This window comes from Manis pentadactyla, chromosome 11 (assembly GCF_030020395.1).
Source record: "Manis pentadactyla isolate mManPen7 chromosome 11, mManPen7.hap1, whole genome shotgun sequence".
Lineage (NCBI taxonomy): Eukaryota > Metazoa > Chordata > Mammalia > Pholidota > Manidae > Manis > Manis pentadactyla.
In genome coordinates, this window is record NC_080029.1 from 36,099,860 (window position 1) to 36,127,746 (window position 27,887).

Genomic DNA, 27,887 nt, shown 5'->3' on the forward strand with positions numbered 1-27,887 from the left:
AGAATTCCATCCCAGCCCCCAGCCCCATTCACAGCACAGTGTACACTGTGAACATGAGGGAGTGCACAGTGAGAGACATGTCTTGAAGCAGAGCAAGTCTGGCTTCTTTGTGGCCTTGCCCTTCACAGCCTGATTATCTGGTGTTGCCTCAAAACCAGTTTGGTTGCCTGAATCCAATCATTTCTCATATCAGCCACTGATGAGTGCATCTCCACCTGACTCTGGTGAAATTTCATTGGTATGTGACCAAGTCTGCCTTTGTCCTCCCACAGAGGAGCACCTTATGATGGGCCCAGCACCCCCCAGCCATGTGTGGGGTGAAGAAGAAGATCTTCCTGTGCATTCTGCTCTCGAGTGCCATTTCTAAGAGAGACTACAACCCAGATGTCCCACATCAACCTCCACAAGGGCTGAGGGGATGTGGATGAAAGTGAAGGCAGCAGGAATATGTAGGAACCTGGGAAATAATTTGAAGTCTTTGAAAATTATTGCTGTTGCCTGGACCACCCTTCACCAGTGAATCAGTATGCCTGATTAATTGGTATCAAATTTAGGTGAGTGGATTATTAAAACATGTATAAAAGTTCTCACACTGGCACTTGATGGCTGTTGATGAGCGTATTCACTGGACAATGAGGTAAACAGGGTAACATAAAAACGACCAGACTTGGAATGACTGCTAGGATCTGTGTGACTTTAGGCAAGCCACAGCCCTTTGTCTCAGTTCCTCATTTGAAAGAAGGTTTGACCAGTTATCTCTTTAGGCCCATCTCTTTCTTTTTTTTTTTTAAGGTATTATTGATATACACTCTTATGAAGGTTTCTCATGAAAAACATTGTGGTTACTACATTCACCCATATTATCAAATCCCCCCCATACCCCATTGCAGTCACTGTCCATCAATGTAGTAAGAGGCCACAGAGTCACTACTTGTCTTCTCTGTGCTACACTGTCTTCCCCATGACCCCGCACACACACCATGTGCACTAATCATAATACCCCTCAATCCCCTTCTCCCTCCCCACCCATCCTCCCCCACCCCTCCCCTTTGGTAATCACAAGTCCCTTCTAGGAGTCTAGGAGTCTGTTGCTATTTTGTTCCTTCAGTTTGGCTTCGTTGTTATACACCACAGATGAGTGAAATCATTTGGCACTTGTCTTTCTCCACCTGACTTACTTCACTGTGCATAATACCCTCTAGTTCCCTCCATGTTGTTGCAAATGATAGGATTTGTTTTCTTCTTATGGCTGAATAGTATTCCATTGTGTACATGTTCCACATCTTCTTTGTCCATTCATCTATAGCAACTATATGGTTGCTTCCATATCTTGAAGCCCATCTCTTTCTATTCAGCACCAATTCAGCCAACAGTTTGGAATATCTTTTACATCCTGCCAGATTACACTTCTTAAGGCACCCTAGTTTTCCCTCCATGACACTTCTCACAATGTATAATTACTCATTTGATTGCATGTTTAAAACTGTTTCCCCAGGTAGACAAAGCAAAAACCACATCTGACTCAGCCATAGTTCCTAGCATGGTGCCTGGCACATATGGGCACGCAGCAAATATCTGTGAGATACATGAGTCAGTTATTAATAAAATGGAGGGAAGGAGTTAGAGTTATTCATTAGGATGTAATGGTATTTGTTAAGACTACATGAAGAGTCTAAACTTGCAGAGAGCAAGTGATTAAATCTATCTAAGAGAGGGAGGGATTGAGAAAGATTTCCAGGGGTTTGGTTTATCTGCTCTGGGTCCTAGAAGATCCCCAATCAGAGCTGTATGCATCAGGGAGGGGGCGGGGTTAAAAACTGGGGAGAGGGAATTGGGGAATGTTGTACATAGGGATTATAAAGGAAGGACAGGAAAGGCAGGAAATACATCGTTTGGTGGAATCCTGAGCCATCTGATATCTCTGGACCATGGAGTGCTAGGTAAGAGTAACTTGGGATAAATGGGAGAGCAGTGCCATTGACGGTTCATGGTACCAGAGGAGGCCAGGGAGTGAGAACAGATAATGTGGGCCGCAAGGACCAGGACCCACTCTTCCCCTGAAGCAAGTTGCCAGGATAGAAAGCCGGGAGGAGGAGCTGATCTCTGAGTGGGGAGGGAGTCTGTTCATGTAATCCTGCCCCACAGAGATCAGCAAAGGGCCTTCTATAGAGGGCCAAATAGCAAATATTTTTGGCTCTTTGGGCTACACGGTCTCTGCTGCAATTTCAAAGGCTGCAGGGGTAAGGTGACTGCAGCTACAGACAATACTTAATGAAGGATGTGCCTGTGTTGCAATGAAACTTTGTGTATGAGCACTTAAATTTGAAGTTTATGTAATGTTTACGTGTCACAAAATATTATTCTTCTTTTGACTTTTTCCCACCCATTTAAAAATGTAAAACGCCTTCTTATCTCACAAGCCACTCAAAAGCACAAGGTGGCCTAGTTGTGCATGCAGGCCACTGTTTGCCAGCCCCTCCTTTGACAGATACTTACCGAGTTTCTACTATGCACCAGGCACTCGGCCAGGCTTTAGGGACACACGAGCACCGTCTGCAGGGACTCACAGAATGGCACAGGAGTGAGACACAGAAACAAGCAACTGGTTACATGTGAGCCAAGCTCGGGGCCTCATGAATGACTGAATGAACTAAATAAAAGTCTTACATCAAAATAGCAATGTATGTAAAACAAGTTTGGAATTTGGCCCCCCTGAGGGCTGCATGGAAACAGAAGGTGCCATTTCCAAGGCTGCCAGTGTACATGACGTCCCCAGGAGCTGTGAGGTGGCCTGGGCGGGAGCCCCGAGGAGGACTATGAATCCATCCTGAGGGAGGACTGAAAGGCCTCAAAGAGGAGAAGCTATTTGAGCTGAATCTTGAAAGCTGAGTAGGAATTTTGTCAGGCAAATAGAGCAGGATGAGGCCTTCCCTGAGAAGAAACCGCATGAAGGAAAGCTGTGGGTGCATATGGAATAAAGCAGGCAGATCTGGTGGAGCCCCAAGTGTGGCAGTGTGAGCTACAGAAAAGGAGGAGGGGAAAGGGGCCTAGAGACGAAATGACGAGGGACCTTGCGGGCTGTGCCAAGTCATTTGCATATCATTCAAAACCTGCGCTCTCCAGTATGATAGGCATGAGCCACATCCGGGTATTCAAATTAAGTAAAATTAAAAACTCTGTTCCACAGTCACCCTAGCTACATTTCAGGTGCTCAGTAGCCGCGTGGTTAATGGTTGCCATGTTGGACATGGCTGCTGTCACGGAAAGGTCTTTGGGCTTGCTGCTCTAGACTCTCAAGAGCCTTGGGGGGTTTGAGCAGAGGAGAGAGAAGGCCGCCTTTTCATTTTAGAAATGTCACACCCAAGTGCACCGGGTGCTTTGGAACACAGGGACTAGTGCAATGGGCCAAATGTCCCATTTAGACCATGTGAACACAGGCAGTGTCCATGAGAAAGGGAAAAAGGGACATATTCAAGAGACACTTGAATGGTAGAACCTGGTGACACCTGTGGTGCAAACTTCTGGACTGAGCCTGAGTGACTTCTGCAACCTCAGTAAAGCAGCAGGCGAATCAGCTGCTGGGATTGGGTAGTAGACTTGAACCAGCCGTTTGTCTCCTCCAGAGCTGCTACCTTGCTATACAACAAAGAGGGTGAGCTTGATAACTTGTAAAAAATGTTTACTCTTTCATCTCAAATCACTTTTATTTAAGGACTATTTTATTTGAAATCACAGACAAATTCTTAATAACAATTCATAGCCAACATTTCACACATAAGTTATTATCAGTCCAAAAACAGCTCTTTATCATGTTAGCAACCAAACGTCTCAAGAAGATGAACAACAATCTTTGGGTTCTTCTCTAGGCCTTCAATTCTTGAGCATTTGAGTGACTATTATGTATAAGACATAGAGGATAACATGAGGCATCAGAGACATGATCTCAGCCCTCTATCTTTGGTGTAAAACACTTCAAATCAAAGCAATAATATTTAGATACCAAAGCCACCAATCCTCTCCACGATTATTTTACATCTGACATTTGGAAAAGTTATTTATTTTAGGTTCCTTCATTAACAAAATTTCTAAGCTGCTTTAGGACTTTCTGGATATGGATATTTTAGGTTAAAAAGAGTTTCGTCTCTTGGTGAAAGCCAGTGTAAGCTCATTCATTTAGATGTGACTGAAGAGGTGAGTCTTTGCATGCAGACAGACCTGGGTTCAAACCAGGGCTCTGGCACTTGACCACAAGCAAGTGTAACTTCTCTGAGCCTCAGTTTTCTTATCTATGAAATAGGAGATAGTCCACCTCAGAGGATCAGTGTGGCCATTAAGTGAGATAATGCATGAGAATGACTTGGCAGAATTCCTAACACTTGGACAGTGTTCAGTAAATCGTGGTTTATATCAGTCATTACTCAATGCCTTCAAGCCTGGCAGGTAAGCTAAACATGGTTGCTACTCCCCCAAATCACATGGGAGCTGAGGCATGATGTAGGAATGGAAGTTGAGCTAAGATCTATTACCATCCCTCTCTGCTGATTACTGTCACCAGTGATTAATAGTGATAAATTAAGGGAGCCCAAGACTACAGTTACATTTACTTTTAGCTTAGAGAAATGCACACAGTAAAAATAGACTATTAAACATCCTCTGATGATTTTTACATATATTTAACATGTTCCTAATAAAGCATAAGTCATACTACAGTAAACCCAAGTGTGGGTTAGCTGGCTGTCCCCAAGTCCTCTGCTGGCTCTGGTCATTTGCATGGTTGGAAACCCAAAATGTCTGCATACTCCCAGCGCAACTATGTTCTCACAGCCACCACTGGTACAATTCCTTGTTTGTGCTGAAATCTGAGTCTCCTTCTAGCCTTGCCTTCTTACTACTGTTTTGTTCCCTCAGTTGGCACAAGCCCCAAAAAAAGAAATCAGTTCTCTTTGCTTTTAATTTGCCAAGACAAGGCAACTGCTGACCCAACACAGGGCTGTTCATGCAGCAGCTTTTGACCAAGGGTATGGAAATAAAGGTGCGTCTATCATTTACTTAAAGAAAAAAAGTCAAAGTGATTAGACATCCCCAGAGCCGGCTCTGTGGGTGAGCAACCAGGGCAGTCTCATGCCCTGTGCACAGAGGGTCCCACACTTGAGATTCCAAGCTCTCTTGTCACTGTCTAGAAACTCTTAATAATTTTATCTTTGAATTTGTGTTTGTAAGTGAAGTCTGATAGGTCAAAGGAGCATTTGCCAGGGACTCACACTCAGTCCTCCTTCCCATCAACTCCCTGCCCTCCCCAGCGAGGTTCTCGGCTGGCCCTGCCCACCAACTACCTCCTACCTCATCTGGTGCCCCAGAACCCTCCCCTCCCCATGCAGTGACCTATCCTCTATTCCCTGCCTCTAGCTAGTCCACCCTGAGCTGGGTGGCAGACACACGGGAAGGGGAGATGCCTGGGCCGAACTCCGCCCTCCTTGACTTTGGCCATGGCACCTAGGTCTGGAGGCTGGTATGAGGGGGAGCTTGGAGTCAGTGAGTAGCAAGCACATGCCCCCAGTCACAGAGCAGGACCCAACGTATCCACAAGCATCTGTACTCATGAATTCCCTCTGCCCAAACGAGCATGACATTAAATAACAAATTTAAAACATGATAGATGGAGAGAGAGTCTGTAGTTGAAAGGAAAAGGCTTTATATTTTAGTACCGCTAACAGCACCTTTTGCTGCATTTTGAACATTTTTATTTTGCAATAGGCTCCATAAATTATCTAGCTGGTCTTGGCCATCGTCATTCTGTTTTGAGCCCTCTCTGCGTAGGGGGTTTCTCACTGGCCAACTCTCCCCGCCAGGTGTCTTTGATTCTTCTCAAGCTCTCACAGGCCCTTCTCATCTCCCTCTTTTCCTGTCCTATTTGCCTCTCAATCCTCCTTCTAGACTAGCCCCAAATTCCAAATCACCCTCACTGTACTATGCAGAATTGTGTAACACTCTCTTTGTTACCATTTTCCATCTTCCAGATCAAGTTCCTGGAACCTAATTTTTCATGACCAAATGACCTACTAGCATGTTTGGTGAAACAAAACACAGGTTTCCCTGAGAGAAAAATTCTACTGCCAGTTTTTTAAGTGGGAGGACTTTTTCCCCCTTGTGTAGATATAAATCTCCAATTACCTTTCAGCAGTATTTACCAACAAGTCACATCCCCTGGAAAATTAGTCCCACAAAAGAGAAAGAGAGAAAGAAAGAAAAAAGGGTTCCTTAGCCATGGAATTTGGGGAACACCAAATACCCTGCCTCCCTCCTACCCTGCTCTGTTCTGTAGATTTCCAAGTTGCATTAGCTTATTAAGGAAACTAGCTTGATTTTATTTTAAATAGCATTTCCTAACTTATTTGTCAACAGAACCCTTTTATCAGGGAACAGCTACTGACTGCCCACCTTGCGAGCATTGCTTTGGAGCAGGCAAGCTTTTTCTAAAAAGGGCCACTAGCAAATATTTGAAACTTTGAGGGCCATACAGTCTGTGACCTTACAGTTCAGAAACAACCATAGACAGTACATAAATGAATGAGTGTGGCTCTGTTCCAATAAAACTTTATTTATAGATGTTGAAATTTGAATTTCCTATCACTTTCACATGTTATAAAATATACTTCTTTACATTTTTTTCTGAATATTTCAAAATGTAAAACCATTCTTAGCTCAAGAGCCAAGCAGAAACAGAGAGTGGGTGGTTCTTGGCCAATAGGCAGTTGTTTTCAATCCCTGACTGAGAGGACCAAGGAAAAAAGTTACTTGTAAACACAAGTTGGATATGATTTCTTTACCTTAACTGCTACTGATTCTGAATTGTTTTTCTAATTGGTCATTTTATAATCAGGCTATTTTTTAAAATCATTTTTACCACTTATGGTTCAGATGGTTTCGGCTCCTGATACTTTAGTTCTTGCTGGCAAATACTTAATTATTTCATGTTTGCTACAGTCTCTTGGCATACATCCTCCTGGTTCAAGCAGGTTAGCTCTCTGGAGCACCTGCCTCCTGCCTTTTGTATTCCCTCGTCATTCTCCACGCTGCAGTCACTCTGAGCCTTGTGATACCAGAATAGAATCTGGGTGCAGCAGAACTAGTCATATGCCTTGAACTCTTTTCATTTGCACATTTTAAGATAGATCTACTGCCCTAGAGCCCAATGCCAGAGGCAAGGAATGGAACCACAGACACCCACCCACTTTTCAGAGTACCTCACGCATCCCAGTCTTTTCATAATTACACCCACAGACACATGTTCTTGACGTCACGACACATCACATTCTCCTCTTAGAAATACATGGGGCATCTATTTTTGAACCAAAATGGATTAAAATTAATTTTCTGAGTTCATAATTAAGATTATCCCCTAAGATAGCTGGAGATAGTCCCTTGGAGTTGCAAAACCTCAGTTTGAAATCACATTGCATGACATACACTTCAATCTTCTTAAATATATTTATATTTTTGTCTCTCTTTTTTAATTCTCTCACAGGAATATTTGATGGGAAGAGAATCAAACAAAGAGGAAATTGTAAGGCAGTAGTGGGCAATGATGAAAAGGAAAGATGCATGTGATTGCTTTAGTGTTCATGTGACCTCATTTCTATTTTAGAAATAAACATAAATTGAATAACAGAAAATCACCTGTGAGTTTGGGAAACTCTCCGTTCCTGAAGGACAAGGAACAAAGTCCTCTTCCCTGAGGAACACTGACAAAGCCATTTTATGAAGACAACATGAAAATGTGAGCAGTCTTAAAGAAGCGGCCTCCGCTCAACCACCCACACTCAGTTGATAAAGTCTTAAATTGGGGGCTTTGAGGAACTGAGAATCAGGACGGGTACAGTGGGTGTGTGGCTGGTGACACTCATTTTTAGGCAACCCCAAATATGTCATTTGGCTGATCTGTGGGAAGATATATGAGGGAAGCGTTCAAAGTAATACTCCAGGAGGGAAGCTTTTGATATTGCCTGTGTCTAAAAGCTCATTAAAGACCTCATGCCTCACTCTAAGAAAAGTGAAGTTGATTATCTGACTCCCTGAGTACCTTTGACATAGCACTGTTAGAAATAACTGCGTCTGTAGCACAGCCAGAGGCAGTGGCTGGGACATTCGGGGTCATTTAGAAAAGACAGACCATCGTCTCAGCTAGACCGTCATCTTAGCTGTGTCCCTGACTTGCTAGGTGCACTTGACTTGTCCTCTGCAAGTTCTCCTTCTGCCATCATCACTGGTTGCCTATCAGCACATCAAGGCCTTGTAGTCTAGTGGTTGAGAGCTTGGGCCCTGAAGCCAGACTGTGTTCAAATTCTTTCACCCAAAAGCTGGGGATCCTTCTTCATGTTCTTAACATCTATTACTGTTCAGTTTCCTCTTCTGTAAGCACTTAACAAACATTAACTATTATTGTGAAAATAAGAAATGCCCAAATCCCTCCTAGCCCCACCTGAAGGGTTGCAGAGGAGTTAGGTCTAGCCCAGGTGACAGTGAGGATCTAGGGATTGGGAGGATGATGGCAGCCAGCCCTCCTCTCATGCCATGAGCACTGACAACAAAGAGGAGACTAAGGGCTTATTGAGAGCTGGCGAAGTTCCTGTGTGTGTATATTATGTGGACATAATGACTCTATGAGGGCTGTGAGTTATTCTGATTCTTATTAGCTCCTTTTGCAGATGAGTGAGCCAGACTTAAGGCAATCAAACAATTTGTTCAACATCCCAGAACTAGTGAGGGGCAGAGCCAACATTCCAACTCTAAAGTGCTCTAAAGTGAATTCACTTAAACACTGAACAAGCTAAGGATCAAAATGCTGGGAGATGGGAGGTTTATGAACACAAAGTTTCTGTTTGAGGTGATAAAAATGTTCTGGAAATAGTGGTGATAGTTACATAACATGGAACACTTAGAAATGGTTAAAATGGTAAATTATATGGTATGTATGTTTTACCACAATGCAATACACAAAAAAATGCCAGAAGAGAGGTTGCAAGGGCCCCTCAACTTCATGAGGTCAAAGACATATGGAAGTCAGGCACTGACCTAGGAGTTAGTGGTTGAGAAAAACAAAAAATAGAATGTACTTTTGTCCCTCTTTTGCAAAGAAGATAGTTCATAAAACTCCAGAGCAATAATACGCAAGTTTATTTCTTAAAGAAAGCATTTTGTACCCTTGGGAGCCCACAGGCTCAGGCCATTCTTATGAGCCATTTCTATAGCTTCATAGAAAAAATGTATTTAAAAAGATGGAGAACTACCAAGGAGGAGAAACCCCGCCTTTTAAATTAAGAAAACCTTGATCAATACAGTAAGGGCTGTGTCTGTTAGAAAATATTTCCTTCTTATATTATTAAGGCTTAGAATGCAAAATGTTCTTGCTGAATAATGAATGAAGTTAAACAAATATGTGAAAAAGCCAGGAAAATAGAACAGATGACTCCTCTATGAATCCCACAAGAAAGATTTACGACAAGCAGGTTATTTCCAGTATTAAATAGCCTATGAAATAAAGGCATGGCATGAATGCTGATCCACTTTATTAAGGAGGCTGTGGATGATCTAGGAAAAGTCAGAAGTCTCAGGCAGGACAAGAGTGGGGTTGGCATTTGGGGAGTACTGAGCCCTCTTTGTTTTCATTATAGGCTAGTAGGAGCATCCTAAGCAGGATGGGAGGCCAATGGCTGAGAAGGAAGGACAGTGGTGTCAGCACGATGTCTCACTTTTGCTCTCTATCCAGAATGTGAAATGGTCCAAAAACAAACAGCTAACCTGGCTGACCCAGAAGAAATTCACAACAATCCCTCTGCCTCTGTTCTATACACATATATAAAACCCATTTGACTGGATCCCACAGAAGCTAGAAATGGCCCTTTTTCCACTGGGGTTATGACTGCAACCCAGTGCTTTGGTCATTAGCAGTTGCTAGAGGCCTGGGAGCTGGTAAGAAGGTAGGTCACTGGATTTCATGTAGACTTCATGTCTATGTGGCATTGAACTCTGACCCAGTGCCTCCCCACTGGTCTCTTTCCTGGTAAACCAGAGCACATGTGAGAGCAAAGACTTGGAGAAGACTGTGGAAGGTCCTGGAAGGGGAGTTGTTTATTCCTGGCATCCACTCTTACATCTTGGAAAGTACCACTCTTATACCTCCTGCCTCAGTCCCGAAGTGTTAAAAATCCCCTCTCTGACCCTGCCCTGGTAGCTGCCATACCTCAGGGCCAAAGTGACATGACATACTCACTGCACTCCCTAGCCCCAGCCCCCTCGTCTAGATAAACTCTCAGAATTTCCTTCCCAAACCATCCTGAGCGCACTTCCAGGGCCTGCATTGAACCCTTCTCTGGGTCTACCCTCCTAAGGACAGGTTTCCCCATGAACAAATGCTCTCAAAACCCAAGGGGAGGCCAACGGGTAACATGTGGACATACAGGCTAGGGTGTCTGCACATGTGTGCACAGGTCCCTTGCAATGCAGAGCAGAGCCAGGCCACAAAGAAGGGTGGGTGGGGTCTGAGCAGGCACTTCCTGGGCTGCTGTGTCCCTGTACAAGATCCTGAGATGTCCCAGCATTCTCCATTTGAACCTGACCTTCTTGGTTGTTATGAAACTCTAGGTGTCACGGTCAGAGTATTACAATTTACTTTATTAAGGAGTTCACCAGCTTGATGTATACATTTTGAAGATACAGACATGTGGCCTGTAGGCTTCCATGTCTTCTCTTGGCCCAGGCCCTATAAGTGTGAGGGGTGGGCTTCCTCTAGGTGGTGTCCCTCTCTTCCACATGCCACCTCTGGGGAGCAGTGTTCAAAATGTCCTTCTCCCTTGTATACCTAAGGAGTAGACCAACTCATCCTTGATTTGCAAAAATGTGTGTTTATTCCTAGCGGCGAAAATCCAATAGCTAAGCCACTAGTACCCAAGTTAACTGAACTGGGCAAGAGAACCAAGGCTTTCCAGGAGGACTCAACAACTCAGTTGTCTCCTGCACATGTTCAAAGGTCATGAAGATCCCGCTGCTCTTGGAGCGGTTGCTGCTGGATCTAGAAACAGAGGAGGGAGGCCGGGCTCTCCCTGCAGCTGGGAAGCAGCCGTGACATGTTTGGGTTTTTTTCTTAGCTCTAGAGGAAGATCCATGTGGAAAGCACCTGTTGGCTGGGAGCTCAAAGCATTTTCCTTTTCTGTCCCTAGACAACCTGTCCACTGTCCTGGGGGAAACTGGAGGTAAATTGCTCAGAATAACAAGTCTGGTGAGGGTATCTCAATGGGCACCAGCCTGTGTTACCCTTGGAAGGGAGAGGGGATAAAATGCCTGGCAAACCCTGGAGATGGAGACGGGCTTGACAGTAAGCTGCTGTTTGGGGTTTGCGGACTGTGCGCCAGACGGGGCTCCTTCTCCCATTCCTCATGGTCCTCACAACACTTTAGGAGAGCACCCAGGGATGGTTATTGACATTCTGGGAAGAGAAGGGAAGCAGGCCACTAGAGGAGGAAGAAATGAGCAGTGAGCTCTGGGTCTGGGCCAGGCTGTCAGACTGAGCTTGGCTGGTGGCCTCAGGGTGGCAGTAAAATGTAAGCCAGAGAAAGACTGGCTCCTGATTGCCCAGCCCAGCGCTGGGAGAGGGGTCAGAGCACAGAAAGGGGCCCTTGCGCAACCCTAAGAGTGGGTGCCTCCTTAAACTCTATGCCCAGGCACCTCGCGTGCCCTCCCTCACCAGGCCCAGCAGGTGGTTCTGGGGTCCCAGGCTGATAACACACTCTCTGGCAAATGGAGCCACACTTGGATTTCCCAGGTTTTCTCTGTTAAAGCAAGGCCTGCCACTAGCAGCAGTCCTCTAGCAGGCAGTGGGCTTACCAGAGCCTAGAGCAGCCTGGAGAGCCATGGAAGGGCACCCAGCCAGCCACAGCCTTCTCAGGACTCCAGGCTGCTTTCCCAGACTGACCTCACTCCTGCCCTCAGCTGCCCGCCCAACACTCCCTCTGGTCTTCCCTTCCAGACATGATCCTGGCGCCAGAAACTGCCAGTGCTTACATCCAAGCAGTAGGTGCCTGAGCAGAATAAGACACAGGGGCAAAAGTGTCTGTGCCTTCTGACCCAGAGCGGCTCTCCTGCCTCTCGCTGGGGATTAGGCACTGTGGGATCTTGTCAGACAGACGCTACTGGGATGCGGAGGTGGCCTTTGGTGGCCACTAGGGGCTTGGGTAGCGAGACAAACCACAGAGTGGTTTAAACTAAACCCAGAAGGAAGCATATGTGCTTAGGGCTCTACCAAGTCAGTATCAGCCTCTCACCAACCCCTGCACTGACATCTGAAGAGACGGAGCCAGGAAGGGTCCAGTGTGTTTGGATTGCCAAGGGGGTCAAGTATCATTCTACAGTGTGCAGAATTTGACCCCCATCTTCATCTTGTCAGCCATGTTTGCTGAGAAAAATCTACCCTTTTTTCTGGCTGCTCTCAAAAGGGGCCAGTGTAAACTGCTGAGTTTCTTGGGAAGCCCTGTCTGAGCACATTTCTTCCCAAGAAACTCAGGGTGTGGGTCACAAGCATTCAGGAGCTGCTTCTTCAGCCACCTTTGCTGGTGTCTGGAGGACAAGAGACTTCTATTGCTTATGGGACAATTTGTATGGTTGGCTAGATAGCAGAAATAAAATGAACGGATGTCACTAACCATGCACCTCATCCAGTGTTAGTGTGGAAGTCAGACTTCTCTGAGCTTTACTTCTTTCCTTCTATTTTCATCTTCATAAAGTGCCATTTAAAACTCTACTTCAATCTCTCAAATTCCAACTCAGCTGCTCTAAAAACTCTCCTCCAAACTGTGGCAAGAACAGGTGAAGATAATTGTGCAGCCACAGAAAAACCTTTAAAACAAAGACATCATCAATAATCATATTTCATACATAAATCTTATTTCCATCACAAGATGTGACATGAAAGCAAAAATTATCACTTGAGATGTTCAAGACAGTCTTATATATTCCAGACAGGCCCTGCAACATGAGTGTATAACCACATAACAAAGATTTTTCTTTCTAAGTTTCATAATTTGTGAGCTGATATGCACAGCATGGCTTTTTTGAGGACAAAATTAAAGGCTCTCCCCACTCCGGCCCAGATGGTATTTCCATTCCCAGTTATAACAAGAAGGTAGATAATACAGAGCCTTAAAACTAAGACTGGCCAAAAGAATTTTACTCTCCCTTTATTTCCTATTAAAGGTAGCACCAAGCAATATCCACACTGTTCCCTATCCTCTGCCTGAAGGTGGGATTCTTCCATTACCTGAATGGTCCCTGGCCCCAAAACTGGGCGTTTCACTGGGATTGTGGGTGGAAGACAGAGGGGGAAGCCCCTAGCTTCAGTAGGATGTCTGTCAATGAGAGGAGATGGTCTTTATTTATAAATGAAAGAGATGGCTTCTATTTATGACTTTTCTCAGAGCAGAGACATTTACCCTTCACAGTGACATCCATCACAACTGTCATACCACCCTGGGATGTGAGAGGATGGGTGACCCTGTTTTCAGATGAAAAGCATGTATGATTTTTAAAACAAAGAACTAATTTAACAGAAAATTTTTAAGACATTGTTTTCTTCTTTTACTGCAACCCTCAACCTATCCTCTAGGAAGGGCATTCAGATCTTAGAGATCCACGCTTCATGACAATAGATTAGCCCCATAATATGATGTATAAAGAACATAGATTCTGAAGCCTGATTGGACTGAGTGGGTTCAAATCCTGGCCCTGCCTCTTATAGGCTGTGAGATTTCAGGGGTCACACAACCTCTCTGTGCCTCAGCTATCTGGAACTAAAGATAGTTTTGCCTGAGAGGTCTGTCAGAAGACTTAACATGAGTTCCTACTCACATAATACTAAGCACATAGAAAGCACTGCAAAGTAAGTCATAAAATGAATATACAATTACAAGCCTATTCATCTTATATGCCTCCCACAAGAAAGTAAAATCATTTCTTGGTGTTAGAAGGTCTCAGACCCCATAGGGGATCTCCTAAGGGTCACCCATACCAGAAGCCCCAAGACTTATAATGTCCACAACATATAACAAAGTCACAGAGCAGACGTAGACCCTTATCTTGGAAAAACCTTCACAACATCCACCCTCAAATAAGCCCACTACAAATCAAATTGAATTACTCCCAAAACTACTGTAAACAGTAATTATTTTATCCAAAGGAATTTAAATTACTTATACTTTGAGGTGGTTTTATAGATATGTCTAGGTTGAGTTGGACACAGGCACAATTTTTAAAAAATAATTTATTGAGGTGAAACTCACACAATTATTTTTTAATTTTTAAACCACGTGGTTGAGAGAATACCTGGAAAGAGTACCTCAAGCTTTCACCTGCTTGCAAAGCTACTCCCAAGCCTCCCCACCATGTGCCCTCCAGGTTTGGTGAATGAGAATGACCTTCCTCCCGCTGTAAATATACTAATTCACACTGTATGAACGGTATGTTTGTTATGTGGTTATTATCATGTTGTAAAACTATAATAGGCAGATTTTTACAGGACCCTTCCTTGTACGTAGGGACTTATTCCAGTGAATCATCACAAAGTGTTTCTAAAGTAGGTGGCATCAAAGACCTAAGTAGGAAGGTCTTAAAGATGTCCATCAGTATTGCCCCACAGCTCAACTGTGAACTAGGTATGCCTTTATACTGACTTGTGCTAGAAGAGAATAAGAGGCATCTAGAGGTTCCAGAAGGTTGAGCTTTAATGGAGCTGGAGTATGTCCTTGATTGGAGCAAGACGTATTTGTTCCCTGGGCTAGGAAACAAGGTGGCACCCAGAGACCATATGGCTAAGAGGCAGGTTGAGGAACTGGGCAGGTAGGAAGCCAGACCAGATGCCTGCAAAGTTATGCTAGGCCTTTAACAGTTAGCATGAAAGTATTTCAAGATCAAGGAAACTCTGGGCTATGTACAGGTCTTAGATATTTTCACAGAACTCTTTAAAGTAAGAAACCAGGCATGGGTGGCCTAATTATGTATGTTGTGTTATCAGCCATTATTTTCTTTATATAGTCCCTTTATTTTTCATAAAATCACTTTTGTTCATGGTAACTTTCAGCTCTATTCAGGGAGTTTTGTCCATGCCTTCCTTGGAGTGAATATGGGTGCGCTTTACCCCTGGGGCCCTGAAGAGTGGGGAAGGAGGAGTAAAAATGAAGAGATGTTAAAGCAAAGACAAAAAGTCAGGGAGGAAACTGCCTACCAGCCAGCAAAGCCTCTCCCTCTGCCCTCCCTCCTGGCTCAAATCTCCCAACCAGAAGCCCTCCTCCCCACTCTCAGGAAACGGCCTTATCTCTGCCCCCTGTGACACTCTCTTCAAATTCCATCTCACGGTTGAGGCCTTTCCAATTGTGCCCCTTGCTCAGTCCTTCTTCCGTCTTCTATCCTCAGCATTGTCTGTTGCATAGCTCCAGATTGCCTCTAAATTTGTTGCCCCTATGTTGTTTTTTGTAAGTGTTCTATAACTTATACTATATGAACAATTGTTGCATTGTTCTATTAGATTTGAAATTCTTTGGAGGTGAATAGTTTCTATTTCCCTTCTAAGGCTCTGCCCTATCATTTATATTAAAATGTTCTTATATTTAAGTAAAATATCTTTGTGGTGTTTTTAAAAAATGCATCTCCCTAAAAAAAAAAAACCCAAACAGTACAGAAATGAAGAAAATTCATAATTCCATCCCAAAGAGATAATATCTGTTAACATTTCGGAATACATCCTTCACCACTCCTTGGTCTTTGTATGTTCAAAAATTGACAAAAATGATCTCACTTTGTATTCTTTCTATTTCACGACTTTCCTCTTTTATTTTTACATTGCTACACAGAGCTAATTCATTCCTCTCAAGAGCAGTATAATATTCAAGGCCCAGATGTTTCATCATATTATTGGTTTATTAATGGATATTAAGGTTGTTCCAAGTGGGTTTTTAGTTTGTAAGAAAACCATCAAGGATGACTCCCTTGGTTCAAGCTTGAATTTCCAGATAGATAGTAGTAATGCCAATTAAGATAGAGAACACCGGAGGGTAGCAGGTATTGGGTAGATTAGATTGTTTCTATTCCAAATCAGGAACCAACATAGAAACATTACTGCTATCTAATCCTCATACTCCATTCAAGCTTCACTAATTGTCCCCAAATCATCCTTTATATCAAAAGAATTCAATCCAGGATCATGCATAGCATTTAGTTGTCATGTCTTTCAACTGGTTTCAGTCTGAAATAGTTTCCCAGTTGTTGCTGGTCTTTAATGGCCTTGAAACTTTTGCAGATTACAGTCCAGCTGTCTTTCAGAAAGTTACTTATTTTGGTTTTGTCTCATGTTTCCTCATGATTAGACTTACTTTATGATTTCTGTCAGGTGATATCACAAAAGAGATGTTGTGGAAATACAGGAAATGTCTGTCACTCTCGGTCAGGCAAAGATTTCTTAAATATGACACGAAAAGGAAAAATTATGCAAGAAAAAAAGAGTAAATTACATTTCATCAAAATGAAAAATTTTGCAACTCAAGACATTATTCAGAAAATGGAAAGACAGGTCACAGACTGGGAGAAAAGATTTGCAAAACGTATCTCTGATAAAGAACTTATATCCAGAATGTGTCACAGAATATATTGTAAACACAGTTCAATACTAGAAAGATAATCCAATTTTTTTTTTATAGATAATTATTTTTTTATTGAAGGGTAGTTGACACACAATATTACATTACATTAGTTTCAGGTGTACAACATAGTGATTCAACAATTCTAGGTACCAGCTATCACCATACCAAGCTGTTACAATATCTTGACTATATTCATTACATCCCGGTTACTTATTATTTTACCATTGGAAATGTATACTTTTTTTGTGTGTGTGTGAGGGCATCTCTCATATTTATTGATCAAATGGTTGTTAACAACAATAAAATTCTGTATAGGGGAGTCAATGCTCAATGCACAATCATTAATCCACCCCAAGCCTAATTTTCGTCAGTCACCAATCTTCTGAGGCATAACAAACAAGTTCTTACATGGAGAACAAATTCTTACATAGTGAATAAGTTCTTACATGGTGAACAGTATAAGGGCAGCCATCACAGAAACCTTCGGATTTGCTCATGCATTATGAACTATAAACAGTCAGTTCAAATATGAATACTCATTTGATTTTTATACTTGATTTATATGTGGATACCACATTTCTCTCTTTATTATTATTATTTTTAATAAAACGCTGAAGTGGTAGGTAGATACAAGATAAAGGTAGAAAACCTAGTTTAGTGTTGTAAGAGAGCAAATGAAGATGATCAAGTGTGTGCCTGTAGACTAAGTGTTAATCCAAGCTAGACAAGGGCAATAAAACATCCACGTATGCAGAAGATTTCTCTCAGAACAGGGGGGTGAGGTTCTAAGCCTCACCTCTGTTGATCCCCAATTTCTCACCTGATAACCCCCCTGCAACTGTGCCTGTCTTAGGTTGTTCCTCCCTTGAGGAATCTTACCCGTCTCTGGCTAACCAGTCATCTTCCAGGGCCATACAGGGAAATGTAAAGTTGGTAAGTGAGAGAGAAGCCTTATTGTTTGAAATGGTTAGCTTTTTATTTCTTTGCATATTCATGCCCTGTAGCTTCTATGCCCAGCATTTGTCTTGAGGTATCTTTACCACTTGGAAGAATTATGATACTCGGTAAATTTGATCTGAGGCACGAATTCTATTTAAGGGTTGTAATTAGGAAGGAAGAAGAAAAGCTATAGAAGTAGCAGGTGGCAGAAAACATGGGAAGATTGATTATTTCTTTGACATATCGTCGTGTAGAGTAACTTCAGCATGTATAGGTTTTAAGCTACTACTTAAATTGCTCACACACATTAACATAATAGGAGTATAGTTACATAACCAAAGCATACCTGTAATTACCAGCCATCTCCAGTGAAACCAGGAAAACCAGTTAGGCACCTTAGGCATTTGTGAAAATTTATCTATGATATGGTGGATATTGTCCAACTGAACTTGAACAGTCTGAGAGAAATCAGACAAATTAAAACAACCCATTCCTGGCGAATGTTCACATCCCTTATGTTCTTTTAACAGTAAATAGTCTGTAGTTGTAAGATTTTGGAGTGCTACAATTTGCACTTCTTCTAATTCTTGGTTGAGTTCCAACAGTATAGGTCTAGTCCAATTTTTGTTTTACTGTATGCACAGGCCAGCTTAGATATCTCCTTCATCATTCCCATGACAAGTCCAGGAACTGGTGGGATTAGTGCATCTACCGCTGTAGCAGTGTGTGGATCTTTGTTGGGGTTTTTTGATGATCGTCTTCTGGCATGAGTCTTCCAGAGAGTGCTGATGTTGGAAGTTCTCTTTCATATCGTATCTTAGTTCATTTTCGGGGTAGCCCAATTAGGCTTTGATCCTCTGTATAAACACAAACAGACCCTTTGCCTACACTTTTATATGCCCTTTATACTCTTGTGTAGAACTCATTGGAGGTTACCACACAGGAACTGCCCTTTTTTTTTTATTTTTGGTATCACTAATCTACACTTACATGACGAATATTATGTTTACTAGGCTCTCCCCTATACCAGGTCCCCCCTATAAACCCCTTTACAGTCACTGTCCATCAGCATAGCAAAATGTTGTAGAATCCCTACTTGCCTTCTCTGTGATGTACAGCCCTCCCTTTTCTCCTACCCCCCCATGCATGCTAATCTTAATACCCCCCTACTTCTCCCCCACCTTATCCCTCCCTACCCACCCATCCTCCCCAGTCCCTTTCCCTTTGGTACCTGTTAGTCCATTCTTGAGTTCTGTGATTCTGCTGCTGTTTTGTTCCTTCAGTTTTTCCTTTGTTCTTATATTCCACAGATAAGTGAAATCATTTGGTATTTCTCTTTCTCTGCTTGGCTTGTTTCACTGAGCATAATACCCTCCAGCTCCATCCATGTTGCTGCAAATGGTTGGATTTGCCCTTTTCTTATGGCTGAGTAGTATTCCATTGTGTATATGTACCACATCTTCTTTATCCATTCATCTATCGATGGACATTTAGGTTGCTTACAATTCTTGGCTATTGTAAATAGTGCTGTGATAAACATAGGGGTGCACTGATCTTTCTCATACTTGATTGCTGCATTCTTAGGGTAAATTCCTAGGAGTGCAATTCCTGGGTCAAATGGTATGTCTGTTTTGAGCATTTTGATGTACCTCCATACTGTTTTCCACAATGGTTGAACTAACTTACATTCCCACCAGCAGTGTAGGAGGGTTCCCCTTTCTCCACAGCCTCACCAACATTTGTTGTTGTTTGTCTTTTGGATGGCAGCCATCCTTACTGGTGTGAGGTGATACCTCATTGTAGTTTTAATTTGCATTTCTCTGATAATTAGCGATGTGGAGCATCTTTTCATGTGTCTGTTGGCCATCTGTATTTCTTTTCTGGAGAACTGTCTGTTCAGTTCCTCTGCCCATTTTTTAATTGGGTTATTTGTTTTTTGTTTGTTGAGGTGTGTGAGCTCTTTATATATTCTGGACGTCAAGACTTTATCGGATGTGTCATTTTCAAATATATTCTCCCATACTGTAGGGTTCCTTTTTTGTTCTATTAATGGTGTCTTTTGCTGTACAGAAGCTTTTCAGCTTAATATAGTCCCATTTATTCATTTTTGCTGTTGTTTTCCCTGCCCAGGGAGATATGTTCAAGAAGAGGTCACTCATGTTTATGTCTAAGAGGTTTTTGCCTATGTTTTCTTCCAAGAGTTAAATGGTTTCGTGACTTATATTCAGGTCTTTGATCCATTTTGAGTTTACTTTTGTATATGGGGTTAGACAATGGTCCAGTTTCATTCTCCTACATGTAGCTGTCCAGTTTTGCCAGTACCATCTGTTGAAGAGACTGTCATTTTGCCGTTGTATGTCCATGGATCCTTTATCAAATATTAATTGACCATATATGTCTGGGTTAATGTCTGGATTCTCTAGTCTGTTCCATTGGTCTGTGGCTCTGCTCTTGTGCCAGTACCAAATTGTCTTGATTACTATGGCTTTATAGTAGAGCTTGAAGTTGGGGAGTGAGATACCCCCTACTTTATTCTTCTTTCTCAGGATTGCTTTGGCTATTCTGGGTCTTTGGTGTTTCCATATGAATTTTTGAATTATTTGTTCCAGTTCATTGAAGAATGTTGCTGGTAGTTTCATAGGGATTGCATCAAATCTGTATATTGCTTTGGGCAGGATGGCCATTTTGATGATATTAATTCTTCCTAGCCACGAGCATGGGATGAGTTTCCATCTGTTAGTGTCCCCTTTAATTTCTCTTAAGAATGACTTGTAGTTTTCAGAGTATAAGTCTTTCACTTCTTTGGTTAGGTTTATTCCTAGGTATTTTATTTTTTTTGATGCAATTGTGAATGGAGTTGTTTTCCTGATTTCTCTTTCTGTTGGTTCATTGTTAGCGTATAGGAAAGCCACAGATTTCTGTGTGTTGATTTTGTATCCTGCAACTTTGCTGTATTCCGATATCAGTTCTAGTAGTTTTGGGGTGGAGTCTTTAGTGTTTTTTATGTACAGTATCATGTCATCTGCAAATAGTGACAGTTTAACTTCTTCTTTACCAATCTGGATTCCTTGTATTTCTTTGTTTTGTCTGATTGCCATGGCTAGGACCTCCAGTACTATGTTAAATAACAGTGGAGAGAGTGGGCATCCCTGTCTAGTTCCCGATCTCAGAGGAAATGCTTTCAACTTCTTGCTGTTCAATATAATGTTGGCTGTGGGTTTATCTTAGATGGCCTTTATTATGTTGAGGTACTTGTCCTCTATTCCCATTTTGCTGAGAGTTTTTATCATGAATGGATGTTGAACTTTGTCAAATGCTTTTTCAGCATCTATGGAGATGATCATGTGGTTTTTGTCTTTCTTTTTGTTGATGTGGTGGATGATGTTGATGGACTTTCGAATGTTGTACCATCCTTGCGTCCCTGGGATGAATCCCACTTGGTCATGGTGTATGATCCTTTTGATGTATTTTTGAATTCAGTTTTCTAATATTTGGTTGAATATTTTTGCATCTACGTTCATCAGGGATATTGGTCTGTAGTTTTCTTTTTTGGTGGGGTCTTTGCCTGGTTTTCGTATTAGGGTGATGTTAGCTTCATAGAATGAGTTTGTGAGTATCCCCTCCTCCTCTATTTTTTGGAAAACTTTAAGGAGAATGGGTATTATGTCTTCCCTGTATGTCTGATAAAATTCCGAGGTAAATCCATCTGGCCCGGGGGTTTTGTTCTTTGGTAGTTTTTTGATTACCGCTTCAATTTCGTTGCTGGTAATTGGTCTGTTTAGATTTTCTGTTTCTTTCTGGGTCAGTCGTGGAAGGTTGTATTTTTCTAGGAAGTTGTCCATTTCTCCTAGGTTTCCCAGCTTGTTAGCATATAGGTTTTCATAGTATTCTCTAATAATTCTTTGTATTTCTGTGGGGTTCATCATGATTTTTCCTTTCTCGTTTCTGATACTGTTGATTTGTGTTGACTCTCTTTTTCTTCTTAATAAGTCTGGCTAGAGGCTTATCTATTTTGTTTATTTTCTCGAAGAACCAGCTCTTGGTTTCATTGATTTTTGCTATTGTTTTATTCTTCTCAATTTTATTTATTTCTTCTCTGATCTTTATTATGTCCCTCCTTCTGCTGACCTTAGGCCTCATTTGTTCTTCTTTTTCCAATTTCGATAATTGTGACATTAGATCATTCATTTGGGATTGTTCTTCCTTTTTTAAATATGCTTGGATTGCTATATACTTTCCTCTTAAGACTGCTTTTGCTGCATCCCACAGAAGTTGGGGCTTAGTGTTGTTGTTGTCATTTGTTTCCATATATTGCTGGATCTCCATTTTGATTTGGTCATTGATCCATTGATTATTTAGGAGCGTGTTGTTAAGCCTCCATGTGTTTGTGAGCCTCTTTGCTTTCTTTGTACAGTTTATTTCTAGTTTTATGCCTTTGTGGTCTGAAAAGTTGTTTGGTAGGATTTCAATCTTTTGGAATTTTCTGAGGCTCTTTTTGTGGCCTAGTATGTGGTCTATTCTGGAGAATGTTCCATGTGCACTTGAGAAGAATGTATATCCTGTTGCTTTTGGATGTAGGGTTCTATAGATGTCTATTAGGTCCATCTGCTCTACTGTGTTGTTCAGTGCTTCCGTGTCCTTACTTATTTTCTGCCCAGTGGATCTATCCTTTGGGGTGAGTGCTGTGTTGAAGTCTCCTAGAATGAATGCATTGCAGTCTATTTCCCCCTTTAGTTCTTTAGTATTTGTTTCACATATGCTGGTGCTCCTGTGTTGGGTGCATATATATTTAGAATGGTTATATCCTCTTGTTGGACTGAGCCCTTTATCATTATGTAGTGTCCTTCTTTATCTCTTGTTACTTTCTTTGTTTTGAAGTCTATTTTGTCTGATATTAGTACTACAACCCCTGCTTTCTTCTCGCTGTTGTTTGCTTGAAATATGTTTTTCCATCCCTTGACTTTTAGTCTGTACATGTCTTTTGGGTTTCAGGTGAGTTTCTTGTAAGCAGCATATAGATGGGTCTTACTTTTTTATCCATTCTATTACTCTGTGTCTTTTGATTGGTGCATTCAGCCCATTAACATTCAGGGTGACTATTGAAAGATATGTACTTACTGCCATAGCAGGCTTTAAATTCGTGGTTACCAAAGGTTCAAGGTTAGCCTCTTTAGTATCTTACTGCCTAACTTAGCTTGCTTATTGAGCTGTTATATACACTGTCTGGAGTTTCTTTTCTTCTCTCCCTTCTTATTCCTCCTCCTCGATTCTTCATATGTTGGGTGTTTTTTGCTGTGCTCTTTTTAGGAGTGCTCCCATCTAGAGCAGTCCCTGTAAGATGTTCTGTAGAGGTGGTTTGTGGGAAGCAAATTCCCTCAGCTTTTGTTTGTCTGGGAATTGTTTAATCCTACCGTCATATTTGAATGATAGTCGTGCTGGATACAGTATCCTTGTTTCAAGGCCCTTCTGTTTCATTGTATTAAATATATCATGCCATTCTCTTCTGGCCTGTAGGGTTTCTGTTGAGAAGTCTGATGTCAGCCTGATGGGTTTTCCTTTATAGGTGACCTTTTTCTCTCTAGCTGCCTTTAAAACTCTTTCCTTGTCCTTGATCTTTGCCATTTTAATTATTATGTGTCTTGGTGTTGTCATTCTTGGATCCTTTTTGTTGGGGGTTCTGTGTATTTCCGTGGTCTGTTCGATTATTTCCTCCCCCAGTGTGGGGAAGTTTTCAGCAATTATTTCTTCCAAGATACTTTCCATCTCTTTTCCTCTCTCTTCTTCTTCTGGAACCCCTATAATATGGATATTGTTCCTTTTGGATTGGTCACACAGTTCTCTTAATATTGTTTCATTCCTGGAGATCCTTTTATCTCTCTCTATGTCAGCTTCTATGCGTTGCTGTTCTCTGGTTTCAATTCCATCAATGGCCTCTTGCATCCTATCCATTTTGCTTATAAACCCTTCCAGAGTTTGTTTCATTTCTGCGATCTCCTTTCTGGCATCTGTGATCTCCCTCCGGACTTCATCCCATATCTCTTGCGTATTTCTCTGCATCTCTGTCAGCATGTTTATGATTCTTATTTTGAATTATTTGTCAGGAAGACTGGCCATGTCTGTCTCCTTCTCTGGTGTTGTCTCTGTGATCTTTGTCTGCCTGTAGCTTTGCCTTTTCATGGTGATAGGAATAGTTTTCAGAGCTGGGACGAGTGACGGCTGGAAGAACTTCCCTTCTTGTTGGTTTGTGGCCTTCCTCTCCTGGGAGAACAGCGACTTCTAGTGGCTTGTGCTGGGTAGCTGCGTGCAGACAGGGTTTCTGCTTCCTGCCAGGCTGGTATGGAGTTTATCTCCGCTGTTGCTGTGGGTGTGGCCTGGTTCGGGCCTCTGCTCCAAAGTGGTGGAGTCGCGTTTGGAGCAGGAGCTGCTGGGAGGCTATTTATCTCCGTAAGGGGCCTCCCTGCTCCCTGCAGCCCAGGGGTTAGGGTGCCCAGAGATCCCCGGATTCCCTACCTCTGGATTAAGTGTCCCTCCCTGCCCCTTTAAGACTTCCAAAAAGCACCCGCCAAAACAAAACCACAACCACAAAAAAAAAAAAAAAATTTAAATTAAAAAATAATAATAATAATTTTTTTAATTAAAAAAATTAAGTGGCCACTCATTTTTCTTTATTCTCTGGTGCCAGCCTCAGGCGTCTGCTCACCGGTCTTGCTGCCCTGTTTCCCTAGTATTGGGGGCCCTATCCCTTTAAGACTTCCAAAAAGCGCTCGCCAAAACAAAACAGCAAAAAAAAAAAAAAAAAAAAATGGTCGTGCGCTTTTCTTATGTCCTCCAGCACCCGGCCTCCGGTGCCCACTCACTGTTCTTGCTGCCCTGTTTCCCTAGCATCCAGGGCCCCCTGGGCACATACTGTGTCTGCACTCTGGCCCAGATGGCTGGGGCTGGGTGCTCGGCAGTCCTGGGCTCCGTCTCCCTCCCGCTCTGCCTACTCTTCTCCCGCCGGGAGCTGGGGGGATGGGCGCTCGGCTCCCACCGGGCCGGGGCTTGTATCTTACCCCCTTCACGAGGCGCTGGGTTCTCTCATGTGTGGATGTGGTCTGGATATTGTCCTGTGTCCTCTGGTCTTTATTCTAGGAAGGGTTGTCTTTATTATATTTTTATAGATATATGTGGTTTTGGGAGGAGATTTCCGCTGCTCTACTCACGCCACCATCTTGGCTCCGTCCACTCAACCCAATTTTTTTAATGGACAAAATATTTGAAGACATTTCACCAAAAATGATATACAGATGACCAATAAGCACATGAAAAGATGTTCAATATTATTAGGCATTAGGGAAATACAAACTAAAACCATAATGAGGTAACACTACATACCTACTAGAATGGCTCAAATCTCAAACACTGCCTATACCTAGAAAATGTGAAGCAACTGGGATACTCACAGTGGGAATGCAAAATGGTACAGCCACTTTAGAAAAGTTTGCCAACTTCTTATAAAACTAATCATACACTTAACATATAACCCAACAATCTCACTCTTAGGTATTTATCCAAGAGAAAACTTGTGTCTGCACAATGACTTGCACAGAAATGTTTACAGCAGCTTTATTTATAATTGCTAAAAGCAGGAAAAAGTCATTGATGAAAGAATAAAACATGGTATAATGGAATACTACTCAGCAATGAAAAGGAAGAAGTTACTTCAAGCAACAACATGGACAAATCTCAAAAGCACTATGCTACATGAAAGAAGCAGACATAAGCTGCATGTTTACTGTATGATTTCATTTATTGACGTCCTAAAAAAGTCTAAACAATACAGACATAAATTAGATCAGTGGCCACTTGGGGCAGGAAGTTAGGACAAGAGACTGACTGCAAAAGGGGCACAAGAGAACTTTTGGGGTGATGGCAATGTTCTATGTCTTAACAGTGGTGGTGTTTACATGTTATATGCATTTGTCAAAACTGATCTAAGCGTATATTTTTAAAAGAGTGATTTAACTATAGTATATGTATAATTAATACATAACCATATGTAAATTTTACCTCAATAAACCTGACTTTAAAAAATGATATTGTAATAAATACCAAAGAATTATGAGTGTGAAGGGGAGTAATGCATTCTCTTTGGGAAAAATTCAAGTACTACCAAAGCAGATATAATATATTATGAAAATTCCCCTCTCTGCCTTCTTCAATCCCAAGGCTATCAACAGTTCATGCATATTCTTTCAGATATTTTTATGCATACTCATTTACGTTTGTAAAAATACATAAATGTGATAGTAAGTTATGTACTGTTTTGTAAACTCTTCATCTGTGTCACTTCCCATTATGTACACCTTCCCATTGTTTATCAGTACATAAAACTCTCATCTCACACCGCAGCACATCTCTCTGTCAAGGATGGAGTGAGCTTCCCATAAATGCTGTTAACCATCTCCATTTTTCATGAGTCAACTGGCCAGAGAGGGTTGTCCTGACCAACAAGAGGAACAGATTGATTCCAGCAGCTGTCAGCGTCCAGAGGACACAGCATTCTTTGGACCTGTTACCAAACCAGCCAGGTCAGTTTCTCCTCCTATTTCAAAGCAAATATCTTCTTGTTCTCCTTGAATTGACACAGCATCTGGCTTGTAATTGCACTACAAAAGTGGAGGAAGAGGGGAGTGTGGCCTAGAATAAAATCTTTCTACAAATATAGAACAATTGTTTGCACATTATCAGTCCTATTTATTTTTTTATATTAATCAACATGCTTAGCACTTACACAGCAACTGATCCTTGAGAGACGTGTTTAAGGTCACACAAGACACTGGCAGTGACAGGAAGGAAGAGAGGGAGCTGGCTGCATTGTCTTCAGCCAGCAGACAGACTGTGCCAAGTACTGTCATCTCTACCCAACCCAGAGTGGAATGCCAGAGGCTTGGGGTTCAGTGTTAGAAATTGGAAGAGACAGTTGGGTTTTGGAAAGTTATATCACAGCTTCAGCAGCATTTTCCCCACTTGCGCATAGAAAGAGCCCCTGAGGGCTCTAGACACCTAAATGTCTAGTTCACAGTCTCATGGACCCAGCATCTTGGACTGCTGTCCTTCATTACCCAACACCCCTTGAACTCCCATCTCGGTCAAGATCACGGCAACTTCGGAGTAGGTCTCAGTCCACGACAGGAACTCACAAGCCAGGGCTCTCCAATTCACCTTTCTACCAACTCAAGTGGGCAGGGAGTTTATGTCATTTGATGGTGCTAGCACCAATTATGCACAGTAGATTAGAAGGAGTGGTTTGGGGTCATATAACTAGTTTGTTTCCCTTCTAAAGTTCTCTATCATGTTCCTAGTCAAGGCAGTAGGGCTGCGGTAGGACCACATGCTGTGATCTCAGAGAGACTTGGGTTCAGGCCCTCGTTCTGGGGCCTACCAACTAAGTAATGTTGGGCAAGCTACTTGGCCTTGCTCAACTTCAGTTTCTTCATCTTCACTGGGAAGTTGGGAGGTTTCAGTGACATGATGCAGGCTTAGCACAGCACCTGCCATGGCAAAAAGGCTCAGCACCGTAGCTAATCTTATTACTATTGTTAAGAAATTTATCTTTCTGGGAAAATACACAGAAAGTTTTTCTAAATACAAGGATCCTTCCTTCTAAAACTGTTACTGAGTAGAATAAAGGAGGATGCCATAATCTGAAGGAGACGACTGGCCAGACAGTTCTTTTTATTACTTCTTAAAAGTTCAGAGTGATAACCATAAGAAACATTTCTCAGAGGTAGTTAATGAAGAAAAGAGAGGGGAAGTTAAGTGACTGCTCAAGATCACAAAGCTAACTAATTTCCCAATCTTTTCTTAACTTCAGATTTCTCCTGTGTCCTAGTCAAGCATCCCTTTTGAAGCACCATGCTGCCTAACACTACCTCTGCTCTGAGAAATGCTGGCATTAGACATGTCAGTTAAAGTTTCTGGATTGTATTAATATTAAATTATCATTTATCAAGCACTTATGATTTGCCTGGCAATGTGCTATAATCATTGTTATTTCAATCCTTAAAACACTCAGTGTGTAAGTATCACTTCCCTATTTTATGGTCAGAGAAACTTAGGCACAGAGAGGTCAATCACCTTATCCAAGGCCACACAGCCAATAAGTGATAGAGTCAGAAATCCAGCAACGATTTAATTCAGTGGGCCCAAGGAGTCAGGATGTGATCTCTTGGATTACTGTCAGCTGTAAATCATAGCTATGTGGATCTCAGCATTCCAAGGCACTCT

The 27,887-nt window shown here is 42.1% G+C and overlaps 1 long non-coding RNA gene across 5 annotated transcripts; it reads left to right on the top strand.

The window, feature by feature from the left end:
* The first annotated feature begins 1,826 nt into the window (after positions 1 to 1,826).
* LOC118922839 (uncharacterized) lies at positions 1,827 to 27,620 on the top strand. Of its 5 annotated transcripts, XR_008992467.1 has the most exons (7): positions 1,947 to 3,652; positions 7,646 to 7,777; positions 10,070 to 11,026; positions 11,145 to 11,249; positions 26,010 to 26,188; positions 26,385 to 26,505; positions 27,475 to 27,620. It is a non-coding gene; the product is annotated as an uncharacterized LOC118922839 (long non-coding RNA). The 5 variants fall into 5 exon arrangements; XR_005028913.2 differs by lacking the exons at positions 1,947 to 3,652; positions 10,070 to 11,026 and adding an exon at positions 1,827 to 1,940; XR_008992468.1 differs by lacking the exons at positions 1,947 to 3,652; positions 10,070 to 11,026 and adding an exon at positions 1,827 to 1,940 and having other exon boundaries at positions 11,217 to 11,249.
* The last annotated feature ends 267 nt before the right edge of the window (positions 27,621 to 27,887 follow it).